Source organism: Podarcis gaigeae, assembly GCF_964106915.1.
Source record: "Podarcis gaigeae genome assembly, chromosome: 14".
Taxonomy (NCBI): Eukaryota; Metazoa; Chordata; class Lepidosauria; order Squamata; family Lacertidae; genus Podarcis; species Podarcis gaigeae.
This window is the reverse complement of record NC_139690.1, coordinates 6,803,957-6,826,514: the sequence shown is the minus strand read 5'-3', so window position 1 is coordinate 6,826,514 and position 22,558 is coordinate 6,803,957. Positions and strand designations below refer to the sequence as shown.

Sequence of the window (22,558 nt, the reverse complement as noted above, 5' to 3'; positions counted from 1 at the left end):
TGAGGGGGTGAGAGAGAAAGAGAAGAAAAACCCATAAATTTAGGTGCTCCAGTCCCCCACCTACAAACAAAGCCATGAGAAAAATAAAATCCACTCTGGGAACTTTTTCCCCACACACCAAAAATAGATTCCCACTTAAAGTAGATCTTCTGCCCTGGCTGTATCAGGAACGTCAGAAGCTGCCTTATTATTCCAGGCCTGATCTTTGGTGCATCTGGCTCCACCGACACAGGAAGCAGCTCCCCTGGGCCTCCGTCAGCTTCTCAAATTCTAGAAATATATGCATTTTTACCCTTGTAATATGCATTTTGCATACATTTGGCTGGAGAACCGCAATGGAAGATTCCAAGTAGTGCAAATTTCAAAAGACAGCTGCGTTTCAGCTCACGTTTTGATTCAGAAAGTGCAAATTTCATAGGTTTGAACAATTTGGAGGAAGTTGGAAACTCCTATGAGGGTTGAGGAAGTGGAAGTCAGGGGCAGTGGGGTGTTTTGGCACCTCCCTTGCACATCTCAGGGGATGTGGGTGCTGCTGCTGATTTGGTTCCTGGCTTATGCTTTGCAGTGCAGACTTTCAAGCAATGTAGACAAACAGGTCCTTGAGCTTTAATTTGTCTGGAGATGTAGGCAAGAGAGGAATATTGCCTAGAAGGCAGAGACCCTCACAGCCACCATGCTGCATCCCAAAAGCCAAGGTAGAGACTCGTTAGCCGTCTGGCCACCTGCCCAACCATATTTCAGGGCCATAATACCTGGGGGCTTTCCCATGCCAATCAGCCTCCAACTCCTGGGCTCAGTTCTAGGAGGACCCCTTTCCAAGGGGCCATCCGTCAGCCTGCAGGCAGGCACAGACAGAATTGCTCATCGCTCCCCATATGTCCATGGAAGTTTGTGGACAGGCAGCATCTGGTGAATTGCCCTGTTTCTTCCCTGCCAGGCAGGCCTGGCCAGATACAAGACGCTCCAAGAGGGGCAAGGAAGCCTTTCCCAGGCAGAGCAGCTGCATAATATTAAAAAGATGAGCCGCACCATAATTAACTCGTTTAGAGCTGTTCCTGCGAACCAGTTGTGTTCAATCAGAATCTGCCAATACAGTTTTCTACAAATTGCCATCTGAGATTCCTGCTTGGTGGATTCAGGTGAGCTCAGAACCAGATGCCAGATTAAATTCAGATCTGCACTTGTAAAAATAGCACGGAGGTGATGAAATGACTCTTCTCATTAGCTGCTTCTGTCCTGGGAAGCGCAGTCTTTCCCTGTGGAGCAGCCCAGAGCTTCAGTCCAGGAAATCAGGCCATCAAGACACAAAGACTTCAGTTTAGGAGGAGGAGGAGGGCGGGGGAATACTAGAAGCAGACCAGCACTCTGAATATATATTTCCTTTTCCTTTTTAACCATGTTATAACCATCTGCATAATGGGTGGCTCAGTAAGATACAGAAAAAGAGCTTAAAGAAACAATTTGTTCTTTCCAGCCCTGGAGAAAGTGCTCATCACGTGGTTTCCAGGCCTGCCACAAAAGAGTTCACGGTGTTTAAGCAATGGCTATAATTCTTTTATAATTCTCCCTGGGAAAGACCCTGATGTTGGGAAAGATGGAGGGCCCAAAGAGAAGGGGACGACAGAGGGTGAGATGGTGGAATAGTGCTCTCGAAGCTACCAACATGAGTTTGACCAAGCTGCGGGAGGCAGTGGAAGACAGGAGTGCCTGGCATGCTCTGGTCCAGGTGGTCACGAAGAGTTGGACACGACTAAACAACTAAACAATAACAACAACAACATAATTCTTTGGGGGGACAAGAGTCCAAAGGGAGCAGCCAGGCCTGCGTTCTCTGGGTCACCGCATTGGACTGTTATTTGTCTGGTGCCCTCACAGCTTCTAAATGCAAATGCTCCAGGTTTAATAATTCATTTCCTTCTCCCTACACGCTTTTACCCTAAACTAATGTTGGGCTGCTCATGGTTGCCAAACCGGGAAAGAAGGAGGAAGCCTTCATTCACCCTCAAGCGGCTTTGTCAAGTTTGACTCCCATCTTGCTCCTGTGATAAAGAAATAAAAAGCTTTCCAAGTGAGAGGTGCCCTTGGGAGAATTTCTGAGAACTCTTGTTACATGAGTGACAGGTTTAGTGTCAATCAAAAAGCAAAATTATATATTATCCTTTAACAGCCAAGTTTGTCACGTGCCCTGTCAGTGGCTTTCACCCCAAGACACCCTTGAAATTTGGACAGCTTGAACACCAACATGGGGTTGGGGAGGCCTGCTGCTGCTTCTGCCTCAAGTCTTTTCCACTGCAGGCAGGTAGCAGAAGGAGCCTCCAGGGTCAGGTAGGCAGATTCCCAGGAAATCTTTGCCCTTGTGGCTTGCAGAAGAGAAGTTTACCTTTCATTTCTCATTTTCTGAAAGAACAGCCTTTTCTCACTATTCTCATAAATGAAAAGGGGAAACTGCAATGGATTTGCTTTGCTTTGCATGGGATCGGTGTTCTTGCCTGTCCTTCTCCTTTAAGCAAACGAAAAATGAGGATTCTCCACAGACCTTCCCCCAGTTGGGTTGAGCCAAGTTTCTTTCTGCAGTTGGAGGTGCCAGTGACAGGCATACAAATCTGCAGATCAAACAGTGACTCGGTTACTCTCTGTTTTTGAAGGTGCAACTCGTACTTTCTTCATTCAAGTCAAGATTTTAAACATTCATCCCTTATCTATTTTTAGACTGCAAGAAGACAAGTGCCCAAAGTGTGGGCCTCTGCAGGCTGATCTCACGTATCTTTTGCGGGAATGTTGGGTCATGGCTCTCTTCTGGGAAGGAGTTAAGGCAAGAGTTAACGTCACCCAAGATAATCCAGCGAGCATATGGTGAGCCAGAACCACACCAAAAGGAAAGCCAATTTAAAATGTATTAATATAATTGACAAATAGTAAATGATTGCAAATATTCATTTTAAAGGGAAAGCATGATGCAAAATAAACAGTAATATAAAAACGATTACCATATACTGCTTGAAACCACTACAATGGGGCTATTAAAAACAGAAGGAACATGAAGCTGTTGCATTACCTACTTAAGGCGTAATAAGAAATCATAGATGAAAAAGCGAACTATAAGAAAGCTATTATCCTTCTAACACTCTCTCACCACTCCAGCTAACTTAAGAGCAAAAGTAATAAGAATGCTTCACTATATTAAAAAAGCATAAATGCAATATGCTGAAGCCATATATGAGAAGTTGCTTAAGATTTTAAAGAGGGTAAGACAAGATGTATAAGAAATATATTCCACTAATATTGAGATAAAATTAGGGGCTTGGGGGAATAAGCATAAATAAGTTGTTGCAAATTAGAAAATCTTAACAATATAAAGTCTCAGAAGCAAAACAATCTCTAAGAATGCTGTAAAGTAGGGTGGAGAGCTGGCTCCTGTCAGAAGGCCGGTTCCTCCTCTCTCCTACCCCACATGGACCAGATTTGACTGTAGAGCATAAGACTCTTAATCTCCGGGTCATGGGTTTGAGCCCCACAAAATATTCCTGTATTGCTGGGGGTTTGACTAAGTGACCCTTCATGGTCTCTTCCAACTCTACAATTCTATGAGTCTGATTCTTTGCAGGTTCCTACCACATTGGTCTGTGGGGCACTTTAAAGCACCCATCAGCTCATCATCAGGACTTCAATGTGCCAAGCAAGGATTTGCAAAGAATGATGTGCTGAAGCCCAACCACCAATCAGCAGATTGTCAACACTTCAGAAGTCCCTCTTAGTCCATCCCAGCCACCTGTTACATGATACTGGGTGACTGGCAGATGGGTGAAACTTCACCAAAATGGCTTGGTCTGCTAAATGGAATCCTGGTGGACTGGAGGTCACCCGTCCCTGCTATAAGTCATTGACAAGACAACCAGTCACTAAAACTCACTTCCAGGGGACTGATGGTCTTTTGTTGGCTCTCTACTGACAGAAGATAATTATGTGGTGATTGATAGTACAGTGGTACCTTGGGTTAAGAACTTAATTCATTCTGGAGGTCCGTTCTTAACCTGAAACTGTTCTTAACCTGATGTACCACTTTAGCTAATGGGCCTCCCACTGCCGCCATGCGATTTCTGTTCTCATCCTGAAACAAAGTTATTAACCCGAGGTACTATCTCTGGGTTAGCAGAGTCTGTAACCTGAAGCGTCTGTAACCTGAAGTGTGTAACCCGAGGTACCACTGTCATCAGACTGAAGGTCTGATTATAAAATCACTCTGAGATAAAGAGTGATTGAGGGAGTAACTTCAAATGCTCTGATCAAAGCCATTTTCTGCTGTTGGCATCTGGGACTTAGACAAGGAGCTAAAATGAGCTAGCATGTTGAGGAACCAACATCAAGTCCAAACACCATGTAAGAACCCTTTGTGGGTATAAGATCTGCATCCTCTCTTTCTTAAACATTTTTGGGATAAGATAATCTGTATCTTATGAGAGATTTTTCTGTCTGCTGGTGCAAGTTTTCCTATTGGGGAAATTTCAAGAGCTGCTTTCTGTCTTTAAAAAGAAGAGAAGAAAAACTGGCTGTTCAAGTGTCCAAGGCAGAGCAAAAAGCTTAATTTATGGTTGACAATAAACAAATGGGGGAATTTCTTGTAAGAAAAATCTTTCTTTTTCTACTTAAAAAAATTTTTTTTTGATAGGAAACTGAAAGTAAACCAGCCATTGTTTCCTCTAGGAAAAGAATCTTGTTGTGACTGTGTTCTTAAGGTGGAAATCTTAAGGTATAGTTGAGAGACTGAGTTATTAACAGCATGAAAAACATCCTGTATGGCAATTCTTTGGATCTCCCAGTGACTGTTGGTATTGTTTGGCAGTAGATGGCTGAACAATTAAAAATGATCAATCAACATTTGATGAAAGAAAATGAATCAGAGAGAAATGAAATGAAAAACAGAACTGGAGATGATGTAGAGACTTCAGGCAAAATGGGTGAAAAGCTGGCAGCACAGGATGATGAAACAGCAAAATTTGAGAAAGCAAATAGTGAAATGGAAATCCCTTTCATACAAGAGCTTGGAGGAGAAGGGAGGATAAAATAATAAATGGAGAGATGGAGAATCATCTGATTTGGCATTGATGGAGCTGAGATAGAAAAAATGGAAATACAACAGTAAATAGAAATACGGAACTGATATATACAAAAGAATTATGGAATTATTTTAATATGTGATCACAGTGGAGAGATTTTAACATGGACACAGATGGAAGAATTGATTATTACTCAAAATGGAAACATGGTGGTGGGAATTACTGGAAGTAAAGTTGACATTAAAGAAAAAAACACAGCAGACATTTATTAATAATAAAATAATTTGGGAATGCCTCTTAAACTTTTCATGGGTAAAGGAAATGAATTATTCTGGCCTTTGGCTGAGACACAAGGGATTGTTTTTGCTTCCTGAAACCAAAGTTTGCTCCTTTTGCACAGCTCTCCAGGACAATTTTGAAAAAAGGATGCAACCAGCAAAATGTAGATTCTGGTGCCAGCTGACCATGACCAAATGGAAACCAAGAGGGTGGAATTCAAAAAAGTGATGGCGCATTAGTCATTCAGGCCACAGCTAGAAAAAAGATGAAAAAATTAAAATAAGCACCTGTCACTTTTGAGGCAGTGTAAAATTTTGCAGAGAAATGAAGAGTGTCCTCTAGAGCAAAAGAAATACTGTCTTCAAATAAAATCAACCAAGTGACATTTTAAGGCCTCCTCTTGGCCTCCCCAGGGCTTAGAGCAAAGTGCCTGATTTATGGCTCCTCTTTCAGGCATTTGCTAGAAATGGATTTCTCTTGTTCAGCGCTTGCTGTAGAAGATAGAAAACAACTATTGATTTCTGAGATTGAAAAAAAATGGCAGAGTTGCTTATACATAATAAATGTGGTTGGATGCAAGCTGCCATGCCTGGATCTGGCCCTGGTGCTGAGCAACACACCACCAGCATAGACATCATTTCACTTTCCAGGAACAGATTTCTTCTTGTTCTGGGAAGCTGCCCCCCACTTTCTAACCTGAGGTCAGCCGCTGTTCCCAGGAGGCCTGGGCACAGCCTGGGACCACCCAAAAGAGCCTCCTATTTGGCCAACACTCAGTGCACCTGAGAAGAAACCACTTTATGTATGCAGCAAGAATACTTATTGCAAAGTACTGGAAGACACAAGATCTACCCACCCAGGAAGAATGGCAGATGAAGGTGATGGACTATATGGAATTGGCGGAAATGACTGGCAGAATCCGAGACCAGGGAGAAGAGTCAGTGGAGGAAGATTGGAAGAAATTTAAAGACTATCTACAGAAACATTGTAAAATTAATGAATGTTAGAAGGATGTTGGAATGAAGTTATGTGGTTTTAGCAGAAATGTTATAAAGGTTTAGGAAAAAAACAGACTGTTAATTGGTGAAAGGAGGGAAAGTAAAGTTACATTATATTAAGGTAAATTACAGGACAAAAATTGGAAAAGATGGAAAGGATTTGCTGAAATAGTTAACCGAACTAGAATACAAAAAAGGAGGTGTGAGGAGGTCAAGGAAACAAGCAAATGAAAGATAAGTTATGGGAAGGTTTGATGTGTTTTTTAATTGTTTCTATTTTTCTTTTTTTCTTTTTTCTTATTGTGATGTGCTGTTTTGTTTTTGTTTAATGTGGAGTTTTTACTTTTTCTTTTTGTAACTTTTAAAACTTTAATAAATATTATTTTCAAAAGAACAAAAAAAGAGAAGAAACCACTGCTGTGGCATCTCAGGAGCAGTGATTTTGAAAACTCCCTCACCAAAGGCAGAAAAGGAGGGTGAGCGTTGAGTTTGGGTTAGCCACACTTTTTCCTCAAATGACCGAAACGTGAGGAAATGTAAAGATGCATGCACTTCCCGCCCCGCCCCCAAAAAAGTTTATGAAAGGGGATAAATGTTTGCTTCAGCCAATGCAAGACAGAGCAGGGGGGAGATGGGGGGGTAGACAGTGTCGCCTTGACTCAGTTTCAGCAAGGCTTTTGAACCACTTTGGGCATTATAGGGAAATGCTAAACAACAACCTGACATATAATATCTCATTGATTTCTTAGTAATGGAGTCTCTCCACTCTGTTCTTACCTTTGTGCCTTTTCCTTGCTAAAGGAGCTGTTGGTATTTATGAGGCTGGCTGGATTTGTTCCCTTGGTGCTTGAGATAGGGGTGGGACCACGGAAACAACCGCTGAATCATTCCCTTAGCTGTGCAGGATACGCACCTTGGCTGCCCTGGCCAGACTGACGAGTCCCGGGAGCCTCCTGAGCATGGCACTCAATGTGCGCACGCGGCCGCCCCTTCCTCCGTCATTGTGCTCCATTGCACCACCCGGGATCCCTCTGGACTGTAATGATGTGAAGACTCTTAATGCAGGCTTCCATTCAAACAAGGCATGTTTGAATCATTCTTCGTATTTCTAAAGGTCTTATTAGGTCATTTCCCCCAAACCCTATGTATAAAAGTCTCATCAGGTCGTATTTTGAAAATAATACAACCGTAATGAGGTCCCACAGTGGGCCTGAATCACAACAGCACTTCTGCAGGATTTGCAGCTGACTCACCTGAATGAAGGCATCTTCCCGCCTTCCTGTTGCCCATTCAAGAGTGCGCCCCACCCAAAGGAGGCATGACTCATCCAAAAGCTGTTCCAGGCTGCTCTTTTGCAGCAGCGGACCCTGGCTTGGCCTCAGCACCTACAAACAAGCTGCTTCCAGGGTGTGTTTGGCTCCATTCCTTGTAGAAGGGCTTTCGTGGCAGCAGCTTTACAGACAGAAGGTGTCTCCAGGCAAGGCTGGGAAACGACTCCTGCCTGAAGTCTGGGAGAGCCACTGCCAGTCAGTGTTGGCAGTACTGGGCTGGATGGGCGAATGAGACCATTGTGGGGTTTGCAGCCAAAATTGTGAATGCATGTTTTGCTAGACAAGCACAGGACTGGTACACAGAGAGTTCTTAAACTTCCGAGAGAGGACCTTCTGTGTATGCTCACTTCCTTTACCTCCTCTGGACTGTGTAACAAATGAGATATTTCCTTTTGCCTGTGAGGAGGCTGGCTTTCCACCATGCCTCCAAGCTGAACAGGCATGCATTGCTGAGGCTCCTGCTTTCAGCCATGTTAACCAAGACTACTCGCTTTTATTTTACTGTAACTCCTAAGTATTTTTCTGCACACCATTTTGCTTTATTTGCTGCTGCGTTGAAATGTAAGTACCGGTAACCCCTTTTTCTGTTTATCTTACTAAAAACATGTGGTTTCATTCTCTGCAAAGGGGGCGAAGAGGAGGGGAGGTCAACAGACCACAAACAGAAGGGATACAAAGGTATAAATGCCTAATTCCTAAACTTTAATAGGCTGCAAAACGTAGAAGAGTTTTTATTTTGCTAAAACGGGCAGTTCACAACCCTCCTGGTCACCAAGATGGAGAGCAGGAGGGTTGTGCTGCTTTGCCCAGCTGTGAGTCTTCTTGCACTCTGCACTGATGATTCTTGGCTCCGGAAGGATTGTGGTGCTTCCTTGGCACAATCTGGATTTCAAAGTCATGGAACAGTTCAGTTCAGGATGACCCACTGCCAGCGAACAGCTCCAGCAATGCTGCTTAAAAATGGAGAAAGAGAAATTTGGGTGAGGCGTGGAGGGGGAAAACATGAGCAGTTTATCTCCCCCTTCAACAGCCTTCTCTTCCCTGCCTTCTTGTGAGGACAGGGAAGGAGAGATGCTAAGTCGCCTTCCTTTTAGTTGAGCCCACAGGTCTGTATTTTTGCAAGGGGGTGCATTTTGTTTTGCTTGCCTGGGCATACGAAGACGCCACTGAGGCAGAGTCTGACTTCCTACTGTCACTCCTGGCAGAACAACAGTCTTGTTTCTGTCTGGGTCAGGAAAAGCTTTAGAATGCCCTTCTCTAACATTCAAAACATCACTTAAGAAAACCAGGCGAAGTTTTTGCTGACATTTATTAATCCTGCAGAGTTGAGGAGATGCTAAGTTAAGGTTTGGCGCACCAGGTGACAGAGAACATTTTGCCCAGAGGCAGCAATTACATTCCAGGAGTAGTGTCAGGATCACTTAGTTCTGAGGGGAGACCAAGATCTGAAAATCAGTGCAAAGTTCTTCCTGAGGAATATTCAAAGGCACAAGCAAGGGGAGAGTTTGAGTTGAACCACCTGTGGCAGCAAAGGGACAAGGCCATGGTCAGTGTCCATTTTCATACGAAGGTGGTGTTACCATGAAGGCTTATTTAATAGTTTTTTTTCCTTACAGGCTTGTTAGTTGGGGCTCCTGATGGAGTTTTGGAGCAGAAGGGATTAGTGTTTGTTTATTTGTTTGTTGGCTTGCTTGCTCGAGAGGCCAGGAAGAAAGGAAGCCTCCACCACCTTTTCAAATGGCAAGCTCCCACATTCAGCCTGCCTCTTGCGCAGCCCTCGTGAGCAAGCAGACTGGAACATGTCATGCTTCAAATAATCACTTTAGCTTCAGCCAGGGAGGGAGGCACCTATGATCGGATATGCTCTTTTTCTAAATTGCTTTCTCTTCCATCTGCTCTTATGAACCACAAGGGGCATATTGTGCAGTCGGGATGTGGCCTCTCCCACAGAAGTTGCATGGTGATTTTTGCAGTGGAACTGGCATCGTCAAACAGGCACCTCAAGCAGAAGGCCTACCAAGGAGCGCTGATCTGCGTGCCTAGAAAAAGCAGGTGGTACAGATTATTTCATGTCTCTATTTGCAATTCTCTAATTTTATTATTGTTATGTATTCATTATATGCATATTAAATTTATATACCGCCCTTCATCCAAGGATCACAGGGCGGTTTACAATACAAAAACACAAAATTACATAACATAATAATAACAAACTAAACAGTATTCTCACCCCCACCCCCCATCCACACACACACACACACACACACACACACACACACACACAGTTTAAAAGGCCATAGATTGTTTGATTAGCCAGAGGCCTGGGAGAAAAGGAAAGCTTTCACCTGTCGCCTAAAGATGTGTAATGAAGGTGCCAGGCAGACCTCTTTGGGGAGAGCATTCCACAGACGGGGAGCCACTGCAAAAAAGGGCCTACTCTCATGTTGCCTCCCCCTGGACCTCTTGTGGAGGAGGCACACGAAGGGCCTCATGATAATCGCAGGATCTGCTTCGTTCATATGGAATATCGTCCACCCAGAGGTGCCAACTTGAATAAAATATTGGGGGGGGGGGACAAGTAGGCCCCACCCTGCATAATTGATCACATGGTACAGTGCACGCTCACTGTTTAAATGAAAATGCCCATCAACTTTGGGGTGGCCCAGCCTCCTCAAATATTTTATGGGGTGGGGGGCAAAGGGACCTCGGCCCCTAGGAGTTGGACATTTTTATCTGAGGAATGCAAGGTGCTTCTGGCTAGTGGAGAAGTGTGGGGGCAGGAATACATGTGCACACACACTTGTTACATGCTCAGAGGTGCTACTTCATTATCTTCATTGCCTTGCATGTCTCCCCCACCCTGCTAGATGCTCAAGACTCACCCACTACCGCAGCTGTCTCCAATCTGCACAGTGGCCCTTTTAAGCCCACTCCCCCATCTCTCTGCCTCCTCCTCCCAGTAGTGCCCTAGGTAAGAACATCACCGCCAAGCTCGGAGCCGGATGCTATGTTGTGAGGGGCAGAGAGCCAGGATCCATGCGAATTGGATCCGAAGCACCTGCCCTGGAGAGTCCAGTCTGCCATGTGGACAGCAGAGGAGCCTCAGACCCCGTGTGGCTTCTGAGATCTTCCCCCGCTCTCTCACTCGCTGTGGGGCAGTGCTGTGAGGGGGGAGCAAAGCCTTGAAATCGGGCATGCCCCAATTTCAAGTCAGAAGCCGTGGTGGCTTTACCAATTCTGCAATCTTCCCTGAAGAATCAGGGCAGTTGAGGGGTATTTGCGGTCCTGAGCCGTTTAAGGCTCTGCGCCTCAATCTGTGCCACTGGTGGCACCAAAAGCCACATGTAAAGCCATAAACCTGAGGAATCCATGTCACACCTCAAATCTCCCAAGAGAGATTGGGCAGCTCTCCTCCTTTGCCTGAATTCGTAAGCAAACATACAAAGACTTCTTTATTTACTCAGGTCTTGGGCTGATAGTTTTATAAAGTTTGTACCCTACTGGTATTAACTGCTGTTTATAACATGATATAGTGTTGTTTTGAATTGTTTTTACATATTTTTTTATTTTAATCTGAGGCACTCTAGGGGTGGGCAAGTTAGACACTTGAAATAATAAATGAATGAATGAATGAAATAATGAATAAACAAATGCTGCTGCTGTTGTATAATAATAGTGATGCTGTTCCTTGTTAGGGAGCAAGGAGGTTATTTAAGAGAGGGGTGGGTGCATTGCTGCAGCTGCTCTGGATCCGTGCCTCCTTTGACACAGCTGGCCTCCCTCAGGCCTGCAGCTTTGGAACTGGGCAGCCGGGATACTCTGTGAAGAAGAGAATTTATCCTAAGGTCTCCCTCTGCTTCTCTCCATGAAATCAGAGCAGGGTCCAGCACAGCAAAGGCAAGAGCAGAGGGGTCTGACAGGGCTTGTTACTCCTTTTCTGTGTACCTGCAGATTACATTTGTACCTCAAATGTCCGTCAGTTGATAGAAAGGGTATCCAATATATCTGTTGCTGTGAGTGTTTCAATCATCCTAGGCTATCCGTGGAGGCCTCTGAAGGGCTGTTCCTGATCAAATCAATTCCAGTGGACCTGTGGAGTGTGAAATGACAGTGCAGGAGGGTCTCTTTTGCAGACTGGAAGGTGTGAATTGGCACCTTGGAGGAGGCCTCTTCTCCCACTGTAAAGAGACTTACAGAAACACACTTGAAGATGTGGCTCTTACTTTCTCCTGTTCCATTTGTAACACAAGCAGCTGTTCCTTTCAGGAGGAAGATGAATTGTAAACATTGTGCTTGATATCTGATGGCCAGGATTCCTTTGCCTGGTACCTGAAGAACCAGGTGAGGTTGGGTGGGTGAGCAAGAGACTTTTCCAAGTCTCGGAATAAAATTAGCCCTGAAGCTGTGATAGCAGGAGCAGTAAATATTGCATCTCTCACAGCTGCACTGGGGTGGAGATGGTTCCTGCGGGTGGCGCTGTGGTCTAAACCACCGAGCCTCTTGGGCTTGCCGATTGGAAGGTTGGCAATTCAAATCCCCACAACGGGGTGAGCTCCCGTTGCTCTGTCCCAGCTCCTGCCAACCTAGCAGTTCGAAAGCACACCAGTGCAAGTAGATATATAGGTACCGCTGCGGCGGGAAGGTAAATGGTGTTTACATGCGCTCTGGTTTCCATCACAGTGTCCTATTGTGCCAGAAGCAGTTTATTCATGCTGGCCACATGACCCGGAAAGCTGTCTGTGGACAAACGCTGGCTCCCTCTGCTTGAAAACGAGATGAGCGCCACAACTCCATAGTCGCCTTTGACTGGACTTAACCGTCCAGGGGACCTTTACCTTTTTACCTTTACCTGCCCCAAACTCACCAAAGTACCGTATTTTTCGCTCTATAACACGCACCTGACCATAACACGCACATCGTTTTTAGAGGAGGAAAACAAGGGAAAAAACATTCTGAATGAAACAGTGGATGTATAATTTTTGTGCTTCATGCTGTGGCCACAGACATGTGATCTGATGGTGAATTTGGGCTGACCCAATGCAAAAATCCTGAGAATCCCTGTGCATCCATGGTTTGTAACCACGTTTTTGCACCATTGCAGGCCCAGGCAACAGTGGGTATGTGATTTGGGGGGGCAGGCTGTAGCCATGGACATGCTATGTGATCTGATGGTGAATTTGGGCTGACCCAATGCCAAAATCCTGAGAATCCCTGTGGATCCATGCTTTTTAACCACATTTTTGCACCATTGCAGCCCCAGGCAACAGTGGGTGCGTGATTTTGGGGGGGCAGGCTGTAGTCATGGACATGCTATGTGATCTGATGGTGAATTTGGGGTGACCCAATGCAAAGATCCTGAGAATCCCTGTGGATCCATGCTTTATAACCACATTTTTGCACCATTGCAGCCCCAGGCAACAGTGGGTGCGTGATTTTTTTGGTGCAGGCTGTAGCCATGGACATGCTATGTGATCTGATGGTGAATTTGGGGTGACCCAATGCAAAGATCCTGAGGATCCATGCTTTGTAACCACATTTTAAGTGGGGAGCGAAGGAAAAACAAAGAAGGGACATTAGAGGGGTGTGCAGAGAAGCAGCTGGCTAAGAATGCAGGAGAGGGATTTAACGGGAGGGAGGAAAGAAAGGCAAAAGTTTCCCCCCACCCAAGCCAGCCATCTCTCTCTCTCTCTCTCTCTCTCTCTCTCTCCCTCCCCCCTCTCTCTCTCCCTCCCCCCTCTCTCTCTCCCTTCCCCCCTCTCTCTCCCTCCCCCCCAGCAGCACCGGAGCTTGCCTGGAGGGGAGGGGCTTTCCCTGCTCTTTGTTCCGTTTCAGCAAACACAGCAACGAAACAGAGGCGGGTGGGCAGTAAGACCCTGAGGCAGAATGCAGGAAAGCAGCCGCTTCCTCTTTTCAGGTTTCGCTTCTCCGTGCAGCGTGCAGCGCCGCGATTTGATTTTTGCATGCTTTTTCGGCTCCAGGGACCACACATTCGCTCTATAACACACACAGACATTTCCCCTTCCTTTTTAGAAGAAAAAATCTGCGTGTTATAGAAGGAAAAATACGGTAATTATATTCTGAACAGCCTTAATGTGATGTGCAAAAAACAGAAATCAGATACGATATAACTCTTTCAGAACATTATACGAAGGGGAGCTTCCATTAGATGCTTTGCAGGTTCCAGGTTGCACTTACAAGTACTGGAAGAAGGAGCCATAGAATGGCTGACCTCAACACACACACAAAATTGTTGGCAAATTAAAATCCAGCTGTGACTCAGGTCAAGTAAATAGAAGCCCAGCAGAGCCTTCCCTAGCAGTTGGAGGAAATCAGGGTGGATTTGATTTAAATCACAATTTAAATCACTAGTCAGTAAGACTTGCTGCTACAGTAAAAGGTTTCATTTTTGAAATAATAAATTTTCAGAGTAGTTTTTACAGTTATATCAAAAATTACTGATTTGGTTATACGATTAGAAATACATAGGTAATTATGGCATTATTGTGAGGTTTATAAATTAACTGTTTATAGGGGCTATATATCCCAACAGCCCTGGCTTTGGAGAGGCTGGCCTTCCTTTTTCCACAGGGAAGGGGGGAAGATAACAGTTGGTAGACCCAGGCTGGACAGGTTTGCAGAAAGAACAGGCCGAGGCTGAGGAGAAACAGGCCGTTGCAAAGCTGGAAAAGGGGAACCAAGGACTGGAGCAGAACTTTAGGGATTCCTGCTGCAGGATTGAAGTTCCAGGCAGAGACTTATAAAAATAATAAATTGTTGTTGTTGTTGTTGTTTAATAACAACAAAGAAATCATCAAAAATTTAACTTATACATCTTAATTGACTTCCCTTCACTGCCCCTTCTGGTTCCATTATTTTATACTTAATCATGCACATCTATAGTGTTTTATATTCTTAACATCCAATTTTAAATTTTTATTCATGTTGTTACAAGTGACTTTTAGAAGTTCAGCTAACGTAAAAATCTTCATCTGGTTCGTTGGCAAACAAAGCAGGAAGGGTAAGACCTGGTAAGGAAGGGTAAGACAGAATACAGTGGCACTATTACTTCCCTTGATCTAGTATAGCATCTAGATCAAGGGAAGTAATAGTGCCACTGTATTCTGCTCTGGTCCGACCTCACCTGGAGTACTGTGTCCAGTTCTGGGCCCCACAGTTCAAGAAGGACACTGACAAACTGGAACGTGTCCAGAGGAGGGCAACCAAAATGGTCAAAGGCCTGGAAACGATGCCTTATGAGGAACGGCTAAGGGAGCTGGGCATGTTTAGCCTGGAGAAGAGGAGGTTAAGGGGTGATATGATAGCCATGTTCAACTATATAAAAGGATGTCACATAGAGGAGGGAGAAAGGTTGTTTTCTGCTGCTCCAGAGAAGCGGACACGGAGCAATGGTTCCAAACTACAAGAAAGAAGATTCCACCTAAACGTTAGGAAGAACTTCCTGACAGTAAGAGCTGTTTGACAGTGGAATTTGCTGCCAAGGAGTGTGGTGGAGTCTCCCTCTTTGGAGGTCTTTAAGCAGAGGCTTGACAACCATATGTCAGGAGTGCTCTGATGGTGTTTCCTGCTTAGCAGGGGGTTGGACTCGATGGCCCTGGTGGTCTCTTCCAACTCTATGATTCTATGGTCCTTCTGCAAGGTGTGTCTGTTGCCTTCCTTGGAAGGAACGACAAGACCTTCCTGAAGCGAGTTTTGTCAGTTTCCCCACAGCCTCCGGTTTGGTCCCTGCCAGGTGAAGCACGAATTTAAATAGCTCCGTCTTGGCATTGTTACAGAATGTGAATTTTGAAGTCTTTCAGTAATCCAAGTTTAGCTTAGAGAGTCAGCAGAGCGAGGAGGGACTGCATGCTGCGTCTGGGACAAAGAGCCATCTTCAAAGCTCTTGTCAGCCATGGAGCTTGCTGAGGTGAGGGCAGTGCCTTCTCCCCGTGCCAGGGTTAGTACAGAATTAGTACTTAACCACAAGCTTCCCAGCTGACTCAGCACCACCCACATTTTCTGGGGAGGGTTGCCAGTATCATGGCTGTGAAGTGCTCTGAACCCAAGAGTCTGGTGGTCCTTTAGAGACTAACAAGTTTATTCCAGCAGACACGTCCCTGACTGATGGACAGTCCCTGGCAGCAGATGCCAACACATCAACAGGCCAAAACACAGTGTCAGCCCACAGCGACCCTGTTTTTCTCACCCCTATCGACCTGTCTTGTTCTCTTGTAGGTAACATAACCTGGAAGGAGAACAGAATTGAAATGTGGCGAAGAGTGAACACCTCCCTTAACACGAGTCTCATGCTACAAACCAGAGGGTGGGGTGAAGAAGAGAGATCTTGCGCACCTCCAAAGCCGTTCTGAAAACATTATCTCACTAAACTAGGAGCCTGCCACTGGCTTAAGCGGCCTGCAAATCAGTCTGACTGAGCGTTTAGAAATGTGTGTAGCTAGAAGCATCGCGGGCAAGCCGTGGGGACGCTTTGCAGGAGACTCTTGCCTAAGAGTTTTAAAGGTAAGAGCCACATTTCACACAGAATAAATCCAGGAAAGGGTGCATCTCTGGCCCTTCCAGATTTCTCTTCCCCTCCTCCACCCACCCTCTGATGGCGGAGGAGGGGGAGTGGAAAAGAGGCCCACCCACAGCCCTCTGGGGCAAATGGAGCTTGCAGCCCCCTTCTGTGGTTCTCCAGCTGCATTTTATTTAACACTAAGGTTGATATGGGAGAAACCAAGCATGTGAGCGTCACAGGTTATGGTTATCAGATGTCTCCATTTCCCGGGGACCGTCCCCAGATTTACAAATCTGTCCCTGGACAAAATCCATCCCCAGAATGTCCCCGGATTTCATTTAATGTCCCTGGATTTATATTTTAAGTGTTGTAGATTTATTAGTAGGGAATGAATGTTGTGTGATTGGTTCAGCGGCACAAGACACATCATATGGGGGCTTCCAGCGAGGTAAAATGGTGGGCACCACGGCAGCGAGCAGCTCCTGAAGCCAGCCAGAGTCAACTGCACTACCAGGCTTGCTCCAGGCTGCTGAGACTGCCACTGCCACTGCTGAGGGGGAACCGCTTACCCACCCCCCATGACCCAGAGCACTCGGCCAACTGCCCAGCAGCAGTCCAGGACCAGGAAAACCCCAGAGCTGACGCAGGGAGAAGGAGGAGAGGAGAAGGAGAAGGAAGAGAGGGAAAGAGGAAGGAGAAAAAAGAGGGGAGCCCCGACCTTGCCACGCCGCTGCCGCTGCTGGGAAAGAGAGGAGAGCACCGGGAGGGCAAGGACACGTGGCCAAGCCCAGGCCCGACCCAAGTCTACTCCACGGCGGCTAGCATTCCAAGAGAGCAGGCGGAAGGCTGCACAACGGAAGAGACCACAGAAGAGAAGATACTACTTCTTAATATTTTTGGAAAATATTTTTTAATAACTTTTTTCTCTCTTTTCAAAAAAAAAAAGTGTCCCCAGATTCTTTGGAAAAAATCTGGTAACCATATCACAGGTGAGAAGCAGCGGGTGTAACCTCAGATGTAAACTGGTGGCTGGGAGCATTTGTTTTGCTAAGAGGATAGGCTTGTGGGCTCTCTGGTCAGCTGGTCCCTCCTGGGAGGCAGAGTGGTCCTGCAGTGCTGGAGGTGAGTGATTGCAAAGGACTCCCATGACCTGGAGGGAAGGGAGTCAGGGCCTGGGGGGCTGGCTGGCTGGGGGGCTTGCACTACAGATCAGCTCCACAAGGACTCTGGACCTCTTCTGCAGATCAAGCCCCAAGATGGAGCAGCTGCATCTCGTCCCCGGAGTGCCTTGACTCCTTTCAGCGGAGCAGCAAAAAAACAGTCCTAGGAAATCCAATGCAGATTCATTTCACTCCTTTCTGCCAGAAGTACAATGCCTACACGTTTCCATTATAGTGTGCAGCTACTCGCTGCATCTTGCCTCTGTAATAGAATTGGTAAATGGGCATGGTGGGGGTTGTTGGGAGCAGCTGTTGGTTTTCCTGCAGTTTCTGTGCGTCGAAATCAAGAGGGGAAGGGAGGGCAGGGCTTGGGGAAGGTTTTGCGCTACAGCGCTTCAGCCTCTGTCCAAGACCAAGCAGTGCCCCCTGCTGGTCTCTCTCCGACACAACAGCACCTCCGTTTTGGGCAACTGGCAGTGGGAAGCATAGCTGGAAAGCAGCAGTGGGAACATCTGTGGCCCTCCAGATGTTGGGTTTGCTGGGAGTTGGGGAGGGGCAGCAACAAGGGACTGCAGCGAGATGGTGGAAATGAACGAAAGGGAGCTATGGGGTGGAAGGGCAGACCCATAGATGTGCCTTTTTCAAAAGTAAATATTCAATTTGTCTCATGCCTCCAGAATAATTAAAGGAGGGATTATAAAGCCTCTTCCCACTTAGACAACAGAGTGAGCACATCAAAGTCTCTCTGCTTAGCTAGGAATATTCTCAAGAGCAAAAGGCATTTGGGGCAGCGGATGCCTTCTCCTCTTTCCAGGGGAATAGAGTTACATGGATGCTGCCCAGGTAAAGTTTGTATATATGCTATATTTTAAAATGAAACACTGATTGGATGTTTTCCAAGGAGTAGCGGGAGAGGACAGCGCAACAAATCCATGCACCCACACAAGTGATCTCGATATCTGTTATGAGCAGTGAGGCCCTTTTAATTACACCTGAATATTGGACCAAGGGCTTGTCCACACCTAACCTTTGCCCCTCTCTTTCCAGGCACAGGTCCATGCTTATAAGCTCCAGGTTTAAGGGTTGTTGTTGTTGGTTTCTTCTTCTTCTTTTGCCCCAGGGAAAGTTCAGTTTGGGTGCTAGTTCCCTCTCTTTCTTCCCCCGCCTTGCCCAATTAGGCTCCTTCCATCCACCCTCCTCTGCACATCCTTGTGGCTGCTGAGCCAGTGGCTGCCAGCTATTGTTAGCTCCGTGGCTTGATGACAGCCAGGGGGGAATCAGGGTTCTCTTGCCTGGGCAACTTACCTGCTGTGCTGGGGTCTGAGGCAACTGCTCACTGCTTCCAGAGAGCCTTGCTTGGCTGTGGGCAGAGGGGCTGTTCCAAGGCTGCCCCCAGGTTCTCTCTCACCCTTTCTTGGCACTCCAGCTGTATCCTGGGCCGTGCACCATGAGGGAAAGGGAAATTGCCCCAATACTGTCCCCCACTCCAGTGAAAACCAAAGGAGGTGCTGGCCTGAGACCTGCCTGGGAAAGAAGTCGAGCTCCTTGGGCAGTGGGGACAGTGGGGGGTGGGAGGAGAGAGAAAGCTGTGGCTCAAGGAAATGCAACATTGATGGATGTGAAGCAGCATCCATCTCCCTCCTGCTTTTGTTTCCAAAGGAAACAATAGCGCTATGTAAATAATAAAAGCATTTTTATTTATTGTAGAATATGACTTAAAGAAAGGGGGGGATGTGCCGGGTGTACATGATAAAAGAGGTGTGTGTTGAAAGTCCAGCAGGACCGGCAAGAGATGGTTGCTCTCTTCACCAATGACACCAGTGCAAACCAGTGCTGGGAAGAGGCCTAGCTGACCTTTGGGGGCTTCTCTGCCTGTTCTTTGAGCCCTGAGTGACAAGCCTTTCCAAGTAGTAGCAGCCCCCATGGCTGCTCAGGAACAGGGCTTGGCTCTGTGGGACCTGACACCACCAGCTCCCAGTTGCACTCCCCTCCTGACAGCTTATAAGGGATCTTAGCAGCACCCAAGGCTCTCTCTGCCTGAGCCCCTGAAGAGCTGCTGGACTTGAGCAAAGGAGGAGGAAAAGGAGGAGGGGTCCACACTGGCTCAGGACCAAGCAGCTTTGGATCTTGAGCTGAGCCAGAGGCTGCACTGGAAGCCAGAAAGATTATTTATTTTAATCATTATTTATGTTGAACATTTATATCCCACTCTTGAGCCAAAAAGTCTCCCAGAGTGGCTTGCATGCCATCAAAACAAGGCAGTCCCTAGCCACAGCCTTACAATCTGAAAAAAGCACACAAGGTGAAAGGGATAGGGAGAGAAGAGGAAAATAATCAAAACTCAGACACCAGTTTAAAATCTCCTCCTCCTGGCCCTTCTAACAAGGGTCATTTGGACTCGCACCCAACTGTGGAAGACCCCCAAGAAGAAGTCAGTGGGCCAATTGTCCATTTAGACATGAAGCCTGGGGCAGGGCAGGGAAGGCTTCTCAGCTCCGCTCCACCCTCCTGGCGAGGGAAAGCAGGACAGTCTTCCTCCAGCAGCCCTCCGTCAGGAGAAGAGGCATCCCTGGGGGGAGCGGTGGCAGTCCTTTGGATCCTGGGATGATATGCCCTAATCAGGGAGGACAGTGAGGAGAACCCTGGGAAAATCAGCGCCTGATCCCTACTGGCTGGCAGAGCCAAAGTGGCAGCCCAGCAGCAGCAAGGCCCATGTCGAGGTCGCATTTGCATAATGGATAATCCGCAGCTTAATGAAGATCCGCTGTCAAAACATGCCATTTACACCGAGGCTCATTTGTTCCAAACATCACTCACTTTTCTATTTTTACCCGGCGGCACATCTCCAGCCTCAGTGCTCCTCATCCCCAAAGCCTCTGCAACGTCATCCTGACAACTTTCTGAATGCAGGATTAGAGGAAGCCTGGAAGGAGAGGCAGCAGCGGGTTGTGTGTGTGTCTGTCTTTGTGTGTGTGCCGGGTAGCGGAGGCTGAGCATTGGCGGGACAATAGACACCCCCCCTCCCCACAACCTGTCAGTTACGGATTCCACTTCATGCATCTGGTCCAGGAATGCTCAGGCCACCATCCTACCTTTGGTGCCACAATATACTTGGTGGTTTTCCTTACAACAGACTAGCCCAGCTGTTGCCGCTCTGGAAATAACTGCACACACAGGCTCTGAGGTGGCACTGGGTGACAAAAAAAGGGACCATGGTAGCACCAGGGAAGGACTTGGGGCAGATGTCGGGGCCCCCACTCACCAGAATGAGCAGGTGCAGGCAAGCTGGTGGCTGCTGTGTTCTGAGGTGAGTGAGGAGACCTTGAATGAGCAAGAAAGGCCCACAAAGACCATCAAAAGTTCAGAGTCTAAAACGACCCAGCTCTACTCCACCGGAGCCAAGTGGGGCCACGCTATACCACTTGCTTGCCCACGCAGAGGGGCGCCCAGCCAGCCAATGCAGCCCTTGGCAGGTGAATCCCCCTGCCACCTGTGGAGAGGAGCGCTGGACCAGGCCATGCTGGGGTCGCCCACCCCCCAGAGGTGTTCAGATGGAAGTCCTGTGAATAAGTGCATCCATCCACACATCATCTAGTGGGGGGGGGGAGTCCCCCTGATGCCTCAGCTGGCCAATGGCCTCACTCTGGCTCTGCCACCATTTTTCATGTTGCTGCTTCTTTGGCAAAATTTGTTAGAGATTTTGCACATGCGTTCTCTTTGGAAACAGCCTGTCTCAAGGCTTGAATGACCACGCGGGGCAGAATCTGCTTCCGGAGGCTGTCAGAATTCTGGATCGTATTTGGAACAAGGCCCTAGACCAGGACTTGGGAATTAATCTTTCTGAGGGGATGACAAGGTGGTATACAAATCAAATTATGAGCCAGCCATAAGGAATATTAAATCCGAATTTGGAAGGCAAAATAAACGAGGACTTTTGCGGCCAGCAGCAAAGGAACCGGCTGCCAAGACGCCTCACCTCGCCAAAACAATGCTTCTTTTTCCATTTCAGATCAATACTCATTTATGTTTCAGCAGACAATAGCAAAATGTAGATGGGCAGTTAACAAACCTCACCGCCGATATTTCTGCCTAAAGCTGAGAGAGTTGGCTGAGGAGTCCATGTGAGACTTCCTTCTGCACCTCCCAGGATCTGAGCCTCTAAGGAGGCTGGAAAGCAAGAGGCTGGTCTGTTCCCATTGGGATTAATTTCTTCCTGGGGTTTCTGCTGGGGTTTTTGTGCCTAAGAAAGAAGAGCTCTCGGACTCCTAATTATAGCCACAAATTGATTTTCAGAGTCAGGCGCAGAGAACCGGCACAGAGATTTCACCTACCTGACCTTTGCAGTCACAAATAAGTGGGACAAAGGCGAGAGGCTGCTGGGTGGCATCTGGGTCAACTTTTTTCTATTTCTCTCCGGCAGGCCTTGATTCTTCTGCTGCAACCAGATTGCAGGAGCGAAAAACAGGGCTGTCGTTTATCCTAATCCAAGCCCCAAGAGTGAAGCCAAAGGAGAGATGGGCTTATGTTGCTGGTTTAGAGCAAAAGACCCAAACAAGAGAGTGGAGAGAGCCCTGGGCAGGGGACAGCCTGTTTCAAAATATGTTGCACAGCAGAGCTTCTGACACCAGAGCTGTCTCCTTTGTCGCTCCCTTGAATAATTCCCAGCCGGGCTGTTTGCTGCCATAGCCTCCAGTCAGACTGGCTCCTCAGTTGGCTTCTTGGAGGGAGGGAAGGAGGGAGCACTCTGTTCTGCCCTGTCCTGCCCACTCCCATGCTGGAAAAGGCAAAATTCAGAACCACCCATCTCATTTTTTTTCCTCTGGGTGGGAGAGTGTTTTTAACTAGGGATGGCACCCAGGCAGGCTGATCCTCGGGAACTGCGTAGAGGGGAAAGCACCTGTAAGGCACCTTATTCTGAAACCTCCACATCCCCCCCACTTGGCCCCTGCTCTGAAGACAGTTCATGGGAGGCATACAAGCTTTGTGTGACCTGGGCTCCCTGTAGGACGTAGCCTCTCCTGTCTCTTGAATCCTCACAGATGACTGGAGCTTCAGGGCGTTTGCTGACGAATGCATGCAGCCGGTCCTGCTGGCCTTGGGCTAATTAGGCCTCTCCTGGTTCTGCGTGCGAGTGGCAGCGGGTGCTTCTTCCTAAGGGAGCCCATCCTGGCCAGGAGGGGGAGATTCTGCTGCTGCTGCTGCCTCCTCAGAAAGGACTAGT

At 47.1% G+C, this 22,558-nt stretch overlaps 1 long non-coding RNA gene across 1 annotated transcript; it reads right to left on the bottom strand.

Annotated features, from left to right (window-relative positions):
• Positions 1-8,343: 8,343 nt before the first annotated feature.
• Positions 8,344-22,494, bottom strand: LOC310831851. Its single transcript, XR_014558025.1, has 2 exons — positions 21,669-22,494; positions 8,344-8,615 (listed from the first exon to the last, which is right to left on the bottom strand). It is a non-coding gene; the product is annotated as an uncharacterized lncRNA (long non-coding RNA).
• Positions 22,495-22,558: the final 64 nt, after the last annotated feature.